Below are 16282 nucleotides of genomic sequence, written 5' to 3' on the forward strand. Positions count from 1 at the left end.
TTAAGCCACCATTGCAGTCAAAATAAAAGTATCCGTCTATAATTGGATTGTCTCTTGTTTCTCTTCTACTCATGCTCATATCACATAAACCAATAACTATTTATAAATAAAAGAAATGGGCAACATAAGGACTGAAAGGTCAAACCCAATGTAATTATGACATATTGAAAAATTATCTCTTAATGGTCAAAAGATAGGGGGTATTTAATTTGTAGGGCTCTGCTCCACACTGAGTTGCTTTAAAAAATGAAGCAAATTTTAAATAAAAAATAGAAAGAGAGGACTAGAAATGAAAAAAATAAACTAAAATGCAAAGCAGACAAGAACAGAGTCTAAAAGGATTCATCGCTGATTAGATGGCCTGGAAAAAACTAAAGTCCAGAATTAGGATTGTTAGAGATAGATTTTGTTTTCTGCGAAAATTCAAACTATCTGCGATGAGTCACAAGTTAAGAATGATTTTATGGGTTGATATAATATTGGAACGTAATCTGTTATTATTTAGTTAAATATTATTACAGCAATTGCACTGTCTTAAATATTTTTACATTCACTGATTTATTGAGGAAATGCAGCTTAAAAAACTGCAGATGTTTGACTACAACTTGGAATCGTAAAGTCCGCCAAGAGGGAAACAAAAGTGCAAGCATTTCCACGAAATACACCAGCCACCACATCATTATATCCAACATGAATTTTCCCCACATGTACCATCAAAATCATTTTTTTCCTGTCTGAATTTGTTGAACTCAAGGTTGAACTTGACATCTTTTGGAGCCCTCACCTTGTGTGGAATATGGGCATTATTGGCAAAGGAAGCATTTGCTCTTCATGAATCACCTGGCTTTCCAGGACATTACAGAGGGTCATTAGCAGTAAACTTCACTGCTGAGGGACAGACCAGATCATGATAGCAGATCTCATTCCCTAAAAGACATCAGTGAACTTCATGCGTTTTTACAACATGGTCACTATTAGACCAGCTTCTAATTTCAAATTTTTATTGTATTCAAATTTCACCATCTGCCATGTTGAGACATGAATCCACATCCCCAGAATAATTTTTGGATTATTAATCTCATGACTCATTTTCCTTTTCCATTTGGCAACAATCTGCAAACTCAAACTTGACATCAACTAATCATTATTTCTTCATCTACCTTGTTTCCAATTCCTCAGTACAGTTTTGACCCTTCATCTAAGGATGATGAATAATCACAGGAAAAATTTCCTGTGATTCCCAACAATTTGATTCCCTACCAACAATTTCCTGAGTCTCCCATGGTATCAGTCTCTATTGTTCAACCCTGACCAGTTGCATCCCACATGGCGGATTAGGCACTGCATGCAGTTATCCCGATGACTCAGCAGAACAGATAGGGTTCCAGGTTGCATTCCTGATAAGTGCCAATGCTGTTGATCTCAGCCAGAATGGAGGTTAATATACAACATCTGGCTTAAGGCTCTACATGTTTTGGAAGTGATACAGAGAAAAAAAAACACTGTGCTTGAACCTCAATGGTTCTCTGGAAATGGTATTGCATATTGATACAGGGTGGGAGTAGTGTCTGGCTCGGTTCCAATGATCAATTAGCTTCCCCATACTCAGAAGATCCCAGAATCAGAGTTGAAAATTCCACAATAGAATGCCAAAGGCTAGTTTGGTGATTGATGGGCTGAGTTTGGAGTTTCATTGTTTTCAATGAAAAACACTCAGCTCAATAATAACATACCAGTGACGGCAAACTCTGAGAAAGATTTATAACTGATGTGAATCCCATGGAAGGGCTTGGGATCACTGGCACAAAAGTCTGCCTAATCATCAGGAAGTTGGCTGCCAGCACAATCTTCAGTGGTCTTTTATAGATGTTTAGATAGCAGTGGCAGTCCTGGCTAAGTGACATTACACATATGTGGACTATCACCTTTGATCATGCTAGGGTGGTAAAATAAATTAGTAATCACTAACCACAATATAAAGAGGAGAGGAAAGTAAGTTGTAATCTCATTGAGAGGTTTGTGTTATGTCATAAATTACATGAGCAAAGCACAAGTGATTTATTACTTGTCATCCAAACCCTGAAATTAATACACAGCCTACAAATCATTCTATGTTACATCTTAAGTACATATTGTTCATTATAAATGGCGATAGGTTTAGACTTGAATGCAGGTGACTCACTGTCTTGCTACAAGATGATGTTCGTAGTATAGACAGAAGGCCAATGTTGCAAAAAGAAATTTATTTTGCAATTTTACATTCTTAGAGCCATAGAGTCATACAGCACAGAAACAGTCCATGCCAAACATAATCCCAAACTAAACTAGTCCCACCTGCCTGCTCCTGGCTCATATCCTGCTGAACAGTTCCAATTTATGTACTTACCCAAATAGCTTTTAAACATTGTAATCGTACACATCCACCAGTTTCTTAGTAAGTTGATTCCACATACAAACTACCCACTGTGTAAAAAATTTGCCCTTGTATCTTTTTTTCAAACTCTCTCCTCTCACTTAAAAATGTGGCCCCCTAGTCTTGAAGTCCCTCATCCAATGGAAAAATCAACTACCATTAACCCTCTTTTCAAACAAGAACAAAATTTCATTTGTATAGTGTTTTTCACTACTTTACAGGATCCCAAACTATTTTCCAGCTAATGCTAGTAATTTTTGAGTATAGTCACTGTTGTAATGTAAGAAATGCAACAGTCAATTTGCACACAGCGAGCTCACACAAACAAGCACCAAATAATCCATTTTAGTCATGATAGCTGAAGAGTAAATATTGATCAGGACGTGATGGAGGACTCTTTTTTAAATCTTTGTTAAGGAATCTTTTACAACCACTGAGGGTATAGAGGAGGCCTCAGTAAAATCGAAAAAAGCAGCACCTTCAACAGTGCAGCACATCCTCAGTCACACACTGGTGAGTCAGCCTAGATTTTCTCACCAGGTCTCTGGAGCGGAGACCTACAAATTTCTAATTCAAAAGTGATAGTGTTATAATGGATCACAATATTTCACTGGTGTGCAGAACTGTGTAGCCATTAATCCTTCAACATTTCACTTCAGCATTAATTCTTGATTTGCAAATAAGAGTGTTACCAAGACTGGAAGGTTTGAGCTATAGGGAACGGCTGCATAGACTGGGACTTTTCCCCTGGAGTGTAGGAGACTGAGGGGTGACTTTATAACGGTTTATAAGATCAAGAGGGGCATAGATAAGGTGAATAACCAAAGTCTTTTCCCCAGGATAGGGGAGTCCAAAATAAAAGGCATAGATTTAAGGTGAGAGGGAAAAGATTTAAAAGAGATCTGAGAGTCAGCTTTTTCACACAGAGGGTGTGTGTATAACAGGGGAAGTGATAGAGGTGGATACAATTTCAATATTTAAGACATTTGGACAGATATATGGACAGGAAAAGTTTAGAATGCTATGCGCCAAATGCAAGCAAATGGGACTAGTTCAGTTTAGGATATCTGGTCAGAATGGACGAGATGGGCCGAAGGGTCTACTTCCGTGCTGTATGACTCTATGATGCAAGGGACCATGAATAGGGGCAGCTTGTATGATTGCAAAAAGCATCATTATCAGTCCCTGATCGTGGCCTCTGGCTGAATACACATTCTTCCAGCACAATCGCTCAAGAATAATTTGAGGAGGGACCCTTGCAGAATTTCCCCTTCCCTATTTCCTGTCCTCTTAAAATATCTCTATCATTAACAAAAACATCACTGGGCTAAAGCATTACAGTTAATTTATCGGGGTAACTTGCAGCGGATTACCAAGAAAGTCTCTCACCAGTGCAAATTTTATAGAGGATATGTCAAGGCCAGCCAGATAAATAGCTGCCGAGTGAAGATCAGATAACTCACAGGCAGAGAAACTGCAATTGAGTAATGGTCAGCCTCACAAGTGAAGATATTTATCACATCTTACTGGCGCCCATAATGTGATACCATATATTGAAAATAGAATTCTAAAATAAATATGTAACTTTTATGCATGAAATATATATATTCACCATGCATGTATGAGGAGGGCTTAAATGTGGAGGGAGAGAACCGCCTCCAGACTAAGTTATTGCACAGTTCAGAGAAAAATAGATTGATGATTTTGGTACACTTTGTGTCAAGGGAATTTTCCTCTATGCCGCAATACAGTATCCTACAGTTCACGCAGCTTGAGATCAGATGACCTTGGTCAAACTCTGAGATCCGGGTTGTGCTTTGAGGTCAGACAGAAAGTAATGTTGTGTACACAGTCTGTTTGCTGACTTCCTAATGGGGGTTATACCTAGACCACAGTAGAAAGCTGCCTCTCCAGTTGTCTCTCTCTGTTAAGCTTAAAAAGTATCCAGAACATGTTATTTAAATTAAATTTTGAAAGTTGGCTTTGCGCTTAGCGCAAAACTAAGGGCTCCTGTAAGACCACCTGCTAGAGGTGGTATCACATATTTCACTGAAGAGGCTATGCTGGCCAACACCTCAAGTAACATGGGTTGACTGCCGTAAATGCTTCACCTCAATGATAACATGTGGCAGCAAGGTGAATTGACTTGGCATTTGCTTGGAGTTTTTGGAATGAGTTGAACCACCAAGGGTTTTCTCACAGCACATGGTGTCAAAGTTTCTAAATGTGGCTTTCTGTTATTTCACATGACATTTGGCATTTCATCATTTATTCAAAAACACATTTCCCAGTCACCGTAAAACCATTTCTGCTTCGAGCACGGCAGAGGCCGACAGTATAACTCTGAAATCAGAGAGGTCATGTCTGAATGCAAATGGGAATAGTTTGAATTCCATTGGTCACTGTGTCCCACCTGGGCTTACCATCACATATGACTTCCCTATGCAGTCATAGACAGCTGGTGTCAAAGTTAGCCCTTATTTTAATGTGGAGTTTCAAAGATGTCTTTTGAATCTCTTCCTCACTGTATAAAGTCTTTGAGAAACTGATAATCCCATGAGTGCTCCTAATATATTTACAGTTTATCAGCTGGGAACTGAGTACTTACTTGTGCTTTAAGTAGTCATGCGTAGAATTACCTCACAGCCTCAAGACTCAGATTCACAGTCACACATTCACAGTGTTAACAAGGAGCTACAATTGCAAGTCTAAGCTCCTGCAAGATTGGTCAAACAACCGTATAACTGCAGTCTAGTCCAATTTGGTGTATTTGTATCCTTCTGTGTACCACAATAACTCGCATTCATGTAGTTACTATGTATGTTATATAGTTATGCAGCACAGTAAAATGTTCCCAAGATACATCACCTAAGTGTAATAGCACAACAATGGATATAAAGGTGGAATTATTCGTGCAAGTTCAACATTGTTAACTCTCTGTATGAGCTGTTCAATTCGTCCCACTTCTCCATAGCCCCAAAAATCTTTTCCTTGTCAACTAATGGTGAACCCAAAGTAATGCTCCATTACATTATACCCACTAGAACATTTTTCCATGTTTAGCCTGGCATATGCTTCATAGTGCAAAAGGTCTCCTGCAGCAGTAATGGAGAGCAAGTCTTCTGCTCTTCCGACTGTCCCTTACCACTCCAGCGATTATGCTTAAATTTAATAACGCTGCAGTATGCAGCAATTACCCAACTTGGAAAATAGATTTAAATATTAATAATAAATAAACTCATTGGATAACTAATGGCTTAAATGCCAAAGTATATGACATCATTAATATTAAACAGTTAAGGATTACTTCATAATTTGTTTGTAATCACAAGGCTTGGTGTGCAAGATCTCTTAGCAGCCAAAGGTTAGAAAAAGGAATTTAAAACAATGGTTTATTTTTAAATATATGACAGCAAAAATGTGAAATCCAATGAGAATGGCTAAGGCATGACAGGCATACTTTCAGGGAGTGAAATTAAAATTTTGCATGACATAGTGGTGAAAGGATTCAGCTGCAGAGTGTGGCCCCTTCAATAAGTGGTACTGAAATGAAAAGAACTCTCGTAGAGTTCAGAATTCAGCAAGGACATCCTTCAGCACAATGGAGAAAATGCAAGGTATTGCAGAAAGCACACTGGTGATAGATTCTGATGACATTTATAATGTATTAATAACCATGCTATTTATAATACAAACAGACTTACTTGGGAACAAATATTTTACAATTGTATTATCAGGAAATTCAAGTTTTACATTTCCTTTATGCATCTTTCATGGAAATGAGCATTTCATTTAAACCCAGAATGTCATATGAAGGGCAGACTTGCCTTTACCCAGCAATACACTAAAGTTGAAAGGAGGCCATTTGGCCCAATTTGTCTGTGCTACTATTAACCCCTCTACTTTTGGTTAACACCTCAGTTCAAACAGGAGAGAAGAAATAAGAAGACACATCTCCATTAAGTGGATTGCAAGCTTGGAGTTTGAAAGGGTGTGGGCTGGAGATATCGAAGGAGCAAAGAAACCCTACAGTTTTGAGACATTCAGCAAGGCCATGTTAGAGGAGGTCACACTGGGAAGCTAGGGAGAAGAGGAAGAGCTTTTCGGGTAGATACATTTGGAATGAATTGTTAAACACCATATAATGTATTTGAGTAGTGACACTGCAAATCTTCAACACAGTTTGACAATCAGTCATCGGGTAATGGAATGAATTCTGTATCTCAGTCCTTTGCGATTTTAATTTACCAATAAGAAACCAGGACTAAAATCAAGTGAAAAAAAAAGTCCCATAAATTTGATATTCCATTTACCAAAAGCTAGTCTGAGTGATTCTAGGAGTAATTTAATCTTTTAAACAATGAGAGGTTTTCTGTTTCTGTGTTTAAGAGATGAAATGAATTCCTTGACAAGATTATTGTTTTGTAATCACTCCAGCTCTCTGATATTTCCACACAATATATAGAGGCACTGAAATTCACAACATCTTAAATCAGAAATAGTAATTAAATCTTGATGTGATCTTGTGAAGGATTAAATTGATATTTACTTCCCTTATTTAATGATTTATTTGACAATGTTAGATATCAAGTGGATTGTGCCTTCTTGTGGCCATATTTGGTCATAACATGGAGGAGGGACCTTCTCGTACCACAGACATTGGCCCCTTGCCTGGGGTGACCTTTATGACTCGTGATACATTTGTACACTGAGCCATGAGAAAAATGGGAATGTGACCTTATTTATCTTTCATGACCTCAGAGTCACTAAATTAATGTTTGGTGTGCAAGCATTGTTGTTTTTGGAGGCAAACACAACAGCCAATTATTACATACAGCAAACATCCACAAACAGCAAGAGAGACAAAAGGCTAGTTATTCTCTTTTTGGCTGAAGGATGAATGTTAGCCGGGACTCCCACAGAACTGCCTGTTCTTATTCAAATACCGTCAGTGAATCAGATGGGACTGGATTTATTCTTTAATTCAATAGCTTTCCCAGTAGTGTAACTTACAGTTGGACTCTCAGAGCAGAGAAAGGGGCAATTTGCTACATTGTGCCTACATTTGCCAGTTCTTTGAAAGTGTTATCCAATTAGTCTTGCTCAAATTGTCCCTGAATTCTCTTTTCAAGTATTTATCCAGTTCCTTTTTTGAGTTTTATTATTGAATCAACCTTGACCAGTCGTGTTACGCAGCACAAACCTGATCATAACAACTGTGTAAATATACCTCCTCCAGCCACTTATTTTGAAAGTTTCTCTCTAGTACTGCAATATGTGCACACACAAAGTCACCATAGCCCCGCTCCCTCATTAGGGAGAGAGGCAACTGATGAGCGTCACTGTGCCTCTGGTGAGGTTGAGAAGGTGGAATCTCATGGTAACCTCAGCCAAGAGCAGGAATTGAACACGCTTTGTTGATATTAACTGTGCAGCACAAGCCAACTATCCAGCTAAATGAGCCAGCCAATCCCTTAGTACTGTAATATGAGTGAAAGTCAAGGGTTACTGTCAAAACTTTCTAACTTGGTGGCAAGAATGTCACCAGCTGACTATCAATGAAGAAAAATTGTTCATATTTATATAAAAAGACATTTTCATTTTGATAAATCAAAGTAAATGGCTAGCTTTTCAAATGTACAGGCTAGGAATACTGCAGCGAACAACTCACCTCCTGACTCCACAAAGCCTGTCCACCATCGACAAGACATAAGTCAGGTGTGTGATGGAATACTTCCCCCTTGCCTGGATGGGCACAGCTTTAACAACAATCAAGGAGCTTGACACCTTCAGCTGGACTGGCACCACATCTGCAAACATCCATTCCCTCCACCACCAACACTCAGCAACAGTAGCATGTAACATCTACAAGTTGGGCTGCAGAAGTTCACCAAAGATCATTAGACAGCACCTTCCAAACCCACAACCACTTCCATTGAGAAGGACAAGAGCAGCAGCTACATAGGAACACCACTACTTTCAAGTTCCTCTCCAAATGGCTCATCATCCTTCCTTGGAAATATATCGCAGTTCTTTCACTGTCACTGAGTCAAAATCCTGGAATTCCCTCCCTAAGGACATTATAGATCAACCTACAGCACTTGGACTGCAGCGGTTCAAGAAGACAACTCATCTCCACTTTCTCAAGAGCAACTAAGAATGGGCAATAAATGCTGGCCAAGATTAGAGTGGTGCTGGAAAAGCACAGCAGGGCAGGCACCATCTGAGGAGCAGGAAAAATCAACGTTTCGGGCAAAAGCCCTTGCTGATGAAGGGCTTTTGCCCGAAATGTCGATTTTCCTGCTCCTCGGATGCTGCCTGACCTGCTGTGCTTTTCCGTGACCACTCTAATCTTGACTCTAATCTCCAGCATTTGCAGTACCCAATTTCCTCTAATAAATGCTGGCCAGCCAGCAATATCCACATCCCACAAACGAGGATCTTCAACTGGGACCAGAGAAATAGTCATTGAAAAAAGAGGATATGTAATTACACTGAATGTTATAATGAGGTTCTGCTACTTGTGCTAAATAAACTGAAGTAAGTACCAGAGAAGGAGCTGTTTAGGTTCTGTCCAAATGGATCTACTTAACAGCCTGGCTGACTTGTTCGTCTTCACCATATTATATAAATCAACAGGAGTACAAGACATGCCTTTATATTCTGAGTGCTTAAAAGCAGAAAATATATTTACACACCTGAATTATGGTATTTAAAAGAAAATAATTCTTTATTATTGAACAGTTATGAGAGCAGGAGTCCGTAGGGATCAGTAAGAGAAAATTCTGGCTTTCATTAGACAAAGGAAGGGAAAAGAGAGCCAAGGGAGCACTTTTGGTCCAAATCACTGCCTCAATGTTTATGTAAAAAAAAATCTTAATTTAGAAATGTATTCCCTACCATTTAAAAAGAAATTCTCCCATTTCCCCTTCTCCGAAAGTGGCCAGAACTATTAGTTGCAAGAGCTGTGGATTCAAATTCCACCTTGGTAATTGAACAATTTGAATTCTTTTGTTTTAAAACTGGAAACAAAAATGTGGTACCAGTAAAGTTGATGAGGAAATGTCAGAACATTGCAAAAACCAAACTAGTTCACTCTTGTCTTTTCGGAGAAAAAAAACTACCGCCCTTACCAGTCTGAGCTTAAAAGTGACTCCAGTCCCACACTAAGATGATTGCCTGGGCTGGTCAGTTTTAGTTATGGCAACAGATTAGATAGACTGGGGTTGTTTCCCTTGGAGCAGAGGAGACTGAGAGGGGGATATGGTTGAGATATATAAAATTGAGGAACACAGACAGGATAGACAGGAAGCAACTTTTCCTCTTGGTAGAGGGTTCAATGGCCGGGGGACTGTAGCTTTAAGCTAAGGGTCAGGAGGTTTAGAGGGGATGTGAGGAAAACATTTTTCACTTAGAAGATTGTGGGAATCTGGAACTCACTTCCACTGAGTATAATCGAGACAGAAACCGTCAGAACAATTAAATATTTAGATGTGCACTTGCAGAGCCAAAGCATGCAAGACAATAGGCCAAATGTTGTCAATGGGATTGCAATTATTGGGTGGTTGTTTTGACTGGTGGAGACCTGATGAGTTGAAGAGCCTTTTTCTATGCTGTAGATCGCCATGACTCTATGATTCTATGACTCTTAATTTTCTTGTGAAGTGACCTAGCAAATTACTGGGCTATATGAAACCAGGACAATAATTGCTCACTGACATCTATGTCCAAAGAATGAATTATTCAACTAATAAAATTCTCAGTGTATGAGTGCTCCACACAAGGGCTTTTGTGCTACCCTAGTAACATCCCTACTAGAGTCATGGAGATCTACAGCACAGAAACAGACTCTTCGGTCCAACTCGCCCATGCCGACCAGATATCCCAACCCAATCTAGTCCCATTTGCCAGCACTTATCTCATATCCCTTTAAACCCTTCCTATTTATATAGCCAGATGCCTTTTAAATGTTGTAATTGTATCAGCCTCTGCTACTTCCTCTAGCAGCTCATTCCATACACGCACCACCCTCTGCGTGAAAATGTGCCCCTTAGGTCCCTTTTAAATTTTTCCCCTCTCAGCTTAAACTTATGCCTTCTAGTTCTGGACTCAGCCACCCCAGGGAAAAGACCTTGACTATTATTCCTATCCATGCCCCTCATGATTTTATAAACCTCCATGAGTTCACCCCTCAGCCTCTTCTGGACTAAAAGGCCTGGATTCAATCTGCTCCAGAAATGGGTCATAATTTTTCTGAACAGATTGATTCAAAAACATCTAAAGTATGTTTTGTTTGAGCATCTGGAACAAGAACATTAGTTTGAGGGCTCTCGTGGTGCAATAGCAGTGTCTATGCTTCCTGAGTTAGGAGACCCGTGTTCAAATCCCACCTGCTCCAGCAGCTGTATACATGTTTATTGGAAAACACCTATGGATGCTCAATAGTCCTTAATCTCATTCCAGTATTCCACTCAAGCACTTATTTCTCAGCCTAGACAGTGATTATGACTGGAGAATGCTAGACCTGGATCTATTTTCATTTCATCTTCCCAGATAGCACTTCATAATCCAGCTGGATATGCAACCAAACTAACTCCTGACAAATCAAGCCTGGGGGCTTTTTGACCTAACTTTTTATACCCTGAGACACCTATTCCATCCTGTATTAACATCCCCAATGGTGTTTCCCTCCTCTTTAAGTTCTGTTGATATCATTTACAGGGAAGGAAACACAGGATTGGCAGCTGTTGGGTCAGTCTAAAGATAGAAATCCTGAGACACTGACAGAGCGATCTGGAAAGAAATAGACTAAACATGTCAGATGGAAAATTTGCTATTGATAAGCAGGAAGGAATGCCTATTTTCAATTATAGTACTTTGTTTTCAATCTCAACATTTGGAGCAGCTTTGAACAAAAACTAATTTACCAGTATATTTCACTTTGTCTTTACCTGGAATAGACCATATCACCTAAACCCAATTTGTAGAATACCTTCAGTGCTCTGATGTTTAGTTAATTGAACTTGGTGAAACTAGATGCTTTCCCTTCTCTATAAAAGACAAGTCAAACCAATTATTAATCATGGCCACAGCCGCATCTCAAGGATCTTAAAAGTAGTAATTTGATCGTAATAAACTTGAGAAATGCTAGAAGAAGGACATATCATGTTGAAGCTTTTCATCTTAAATTCATCAGGACAATTCACAAGAAATCCTAATGTGAAAGGAAAACAATATTCATATAATAAGAGAGGAAATTGTTATTTGGTTGATAGATGGGCTCAAATAGGTGGAGGTGTATCAAGGAAATTGCGCCATTGGAAGATGACTGACAGCTAACTGCAAAACTGTTTAAACTTTAAACTAGGTATGTTGATTCTGATTAATCAAAGGACTAACCTAAGTAATAAACAAGAAAATGTCTGTCACCTACTTTACACTGTGCACTACAATACACTGTGCACTACAATGTATGTCCAACTGACAATCCCCAATTGGTTGTTAGTGAAATTCTTTGTACACTAAGATTATTTAGAAAATGCTTTCCATCTAAAGTTGTAGGTTTGCAAGCACAGGCTGGATGGATTTGATTAGTTGTCAATCATCACTAACTGGCACATTTCCGATGGCAACACCTCCTCGGATGCTGCCTGACATGCTGTGCTTTTCCAGCACCACTCTGATCTGAACGCTGATTTCCAGCATCTGCAGTCCTTGTTTTTACCTAACACCTCTACCAATCAGAGTACACTTGCCAACTAATCATCAATCTCCTCTCACACTATATAACTGTTATTTCCCCTTTGCATTGGCATTTTTTGTACACAAAATGTCTTTCTGTTCAGCAATCTTTTAGTTCTATTAAAAAACATGTTAATTAACATTGATTAATCAGTTATATGCACAGAACAAGACCTCTGTTGTAATCAAACAAAAGGTTTGCTTTATCCTAGGTTGCAATAATCTCAGGATTTATGTGTAAAGCAAAATTAGAAAATCAAAAAGCATAGTGATACAAAAGAGTTTGACATAACAATACTGCCATATATCTGATGTACATGTTTACTCTTAATTTTTAAATTTATTTTCTTCTCTCCTTTTGTTCCACTATACTGTATCTGTTGGCTCATTGAACAGATAGAATCCCTACAGTGTGAAAACAGGCCCTTCAGCCCAACAAGTCCACACTGACCCTCTGGAGAGTAACCCACCCAGACTCGTTCCCCTATTACTCTGCATTTCCCCCTGACTAACCCACGCATTCCTGAACACCATGGACAATTTAGCATAGCCAATTCACCTGACCTCCACATTTTTGGATTGTGGGAAGAATCCGGAGCACCTGGAGGAAACCCATGCAGACATGGGGAGAATGTGCAAACTCCACACAGGCAGTCGCCCGAGGCTGGAATCGAATGTGGGTCCCTAGCGCTGCGAGCCACCATGTCACCCATGAGGATCTGGAGTTCAGATCCTTTAGTGCTGAGAGCATAATGAATTGGCCATTATTCATGTGTCAGTCGCCTTAAAGTTATACTTTTAATAGTAATACAGCAGAAATGTAAAAAAACAAGTTATGGATTTTCTGAAATCTAATACTGATTCTAAGAAAGTGCTAGCATTTTGGAGAGGACTGCTGGAAATATGTTGTCCATCCCTGACCACCCTGAGAAGATGGTGGTGCTGAGCTGCTTTCTTGAACTGCTGAAGTCCATATGATGCAGATACACTCACAGTTCTGATAAAAAGAGAGTTCCAGGATTTTGATGCAGTGATACAGAAGGAACAATGACCATGAAGGCAATGCCTTCTTTAATCTCACCCCTTGCCCAAGATACTGTAACCCTCAGGTTAAGCTCACTGTCAGTCATCTCTCTATACTGGGACAGCAGCCATGGACCTCTGGGACTATGGTGACTCTCACTCTCTTTGAATCTTGATGGAAGCTCAGGCTATAGATTAGATTAGATTAGATTAGATTAGATTACTTACAGTGTAGAAACAGGCCCTTCGGCCCAACAAGTCCACACCGCCCCGCCGAAGCGCAATCCACCCATACCCCTACATTTACCCCTTACCAATTTAGCATGGCCAATTCACCTTACCTGCACAGCTATACTTTAAACATTATTTATTAATAGACTATAAATGATTATAAGGAGAAAGTGAGGACTGCAGATGCTGGAGATCAGGGTCAAGAGTGTGTTGCTGGAAAAGCACAGCAGGTCAGGCAGCATCTGAGGAGCAGGAGAATTGACGTTTCGGGCATAAGCCCTTCATATGCCCGAAACGTCGATTCTCCTGCTCCTCCGATGCTGCCTGACCTGCTGTGCTTTCCCAGCAACACACTCTCGATTGTAAATGATGAAAAGACTACAGAGCAGCATGCTCTGTGCTGTACAGGTTCCAACCTCCTACCACATGATAGCTAAACTTTTACATTACACTGCCTCTCAGATACTTACCTGCATACTTATTAAACCTTATCTCCACAAATAATTCCAGCATTTTCTATTCATATGTTAGATTTCCAACATCTTCAGTTTCTTCTTTATGCTTTGACAGTTTCTGTGTTGCCACAGGAATGGACACAGATATGTAGTTTTAATATGTAGTTTTAATACAAGTTCAATGCAATAACAGCTACAATTTGGATTTCAACTGATATTTTTAACAACACTCAAAACTTTTTCCTTCCCTCAATCTTTCTGCGCATACAATCCACAAGTTTTAAAAGTTCATGCTTTTAGGCCACATAGAAATGTAAAATTAATCAACAAGAAGTGTATGGCTTACATTAACTGTGTATCATTAATTTAATCCTGGCTATTTTATCCTGAATGCATTTAACTATAATTGTAACCATGAATTCATAAGATAATTACAAGCACACGGGGGGATCAAGTATTGAAGTAGGTATAACTTGGACATTTCATGAAGGTTTTCCTTGTCTGCTGGTGACAAAAGGCACCGTGTGAAATGAGTTTAAATAACGCCAGTGCAGTTCCTGGTGAGCACAGACTCAGAGCAAATTTCCAATGGGAGAACAAAGTGGTCATAGCAACAATGTTCTATAAATCACTATAGGTCTGGATCATAAAAGCCAACGAGATTCAATCACAGAAGCTCCTGTCAGTTATAGTCTTCGATCCAACTCATCCATGCTGACCAGATAGCCTAAATTAATTCACGGAACTCCATTAACAAACATATACATTTGGACCCTATATACCAATCATTAAGAAACAAAACCAACAACAAAACCAGAAATGACATCACCAACCCCAGCAGAACCAGACACATAGATAACAAGTTTGATAGAACACCAATGCTTCACCAGAGGCTCACTGATGATGTTACCTAGTATGGTGATGAAACATCTACAAACAAACTTACCAGCTCAGCAAACAGACAACCTCATCCACAACCTGAGCTACAAATCTCAAGTATTCTAATCTAGTCCCATTTGCTGCAGAAGATGAATTATAATGGTATATTTGGAGGTGCACTTGAGGTTCATTGCTGGAGCAGGGATCCCAAATTGGAAAGTGTTCAATTCTCCTACCAAATACCGAAGCAATGTCCTGTACAGCCACAACATGACCTCCCAACTCCTGTATCAATACTCTGATCAATAAAAGAAAGAATACCAAGCACCTTCTTCACTACCCTATCTACCTGCGACTCCACTTTCAAGGAGCTATGAACCTGCACTCCAAGGTCTCTTTGTTCAGCAACACTCCCGAGGACTTACTATTAAGTGTATAAGTCCTACTGAGATTTGCTTTCCCAAAATGCAACACCTCGCATTTATCTGACTTAAACTCCACCTACAACTTCTCAGCCCATTGGCCCATCTGGTCAAGATCCTGTTGTAATCTGAGGTAACCCTCTTCATACCGGACTTGAACTGTTATCTCTGTTTCTCTCGCCACAAATGCTGCCAGGCCTACACATTCTCTGTGTTTCTTTCAGATTTCAAGCACTTGCAGTATTTTGTCTTTATCAGAAGCAGAAAGAAAATCTCTTGGAAAATAGGCTAATTTAGAGAGAATCAAACTGACTTGAAAGTAAAAATACGATATGGGGAAGGGGCAGAATTCCTCAAAGTTAAAATGTGTAAGAGCTGGAAATGACAGGTTACTGAGTTTGTCAGTAGCGTTATTGATGGGAGTAATTTCAAATGCAGTCTGTGTGATTTGAGTAAATAATCCAGAGAATATGAGTTCAGTTCCCACCATGACAACTTGAGAATTTGAATTCAATTTCTTGAGGACGATATTGGAGGCTACCACTCCAGCGCAGTACTGAGGTACTGCAGCAGTGTCAGTAGTGCCACTTTTTGAATCAGATATCAAACTGAGGGCTGTCTATCCTCTCAGGTGGATGTAAGAGATTCGATGGCATTACTTCAAAGAAGAATGAGGTATTTCAAGACTGGGGACATATTTTTAAAGTGAGAGGAAAGAGATTTTAAAAAGACAGGGGCAAATATTTTTACACAGAGGGTGGTTTGCAAGTGGAATGATCTTTCCAAGGAAGTGGTGGCTGCAGGTACAGTTATAACGGTTAAAAGAAAGTTAGATAAGCACATTAATAGGAAAGATTTGGAGGGATATGAGCAAGGCACAGACAGTTGGGGTCAGTTTAGTTTGGGATAATGTTCAGCATGGACTGGTTGGACCCGAAGTGTCTGTTTCCTTGCTGTATGACTCTATGACTCTATAACACCAGGGGAGTTATTGCTGCTATGGAGATAAATGTAGATCGCTGAACCAACATAACAGAAAGAGATGATCTGGTCATGACCACAATGTTGTTAGTGGGATCTTGCTGTGCACAAATTGTCAGCCAATTGCAACTGCACGT

General features: G+C 39.5%; 1 long non-coding RNA gene across 5 annotated transcripts in view; it reads left to right on the forward strand.

Annotated features, from left to right (window-relative positions):
- Positions 1-16282, forward strand: part of LOC122565405 (uncharacterized) — a 263069-nt gene that overhangs the window by 30752 nt on the left and 216035 nt on the right. The window lies entirely within an intron of this gene.

Source organism: Chiloscyllium plagiosum, unplaced genomic scaffold, assembly GCF_037043375.1.
Source record: "Chiloscyllium plagiosum isolate Xiang-an unplaced genomic scaffold, Cpla_swu_hap1 HiC_scaffold_28, whole genome shotgun sequence".
Classification (NCBI taxonomy): domain Eukaryota; kingdom Metazoa; phylum Chordata; class Chondrichthyes; order Orectolobiformes; family Hemiscylliidae; genus Chiloscyllium; species Chiloscyllium plagiosum.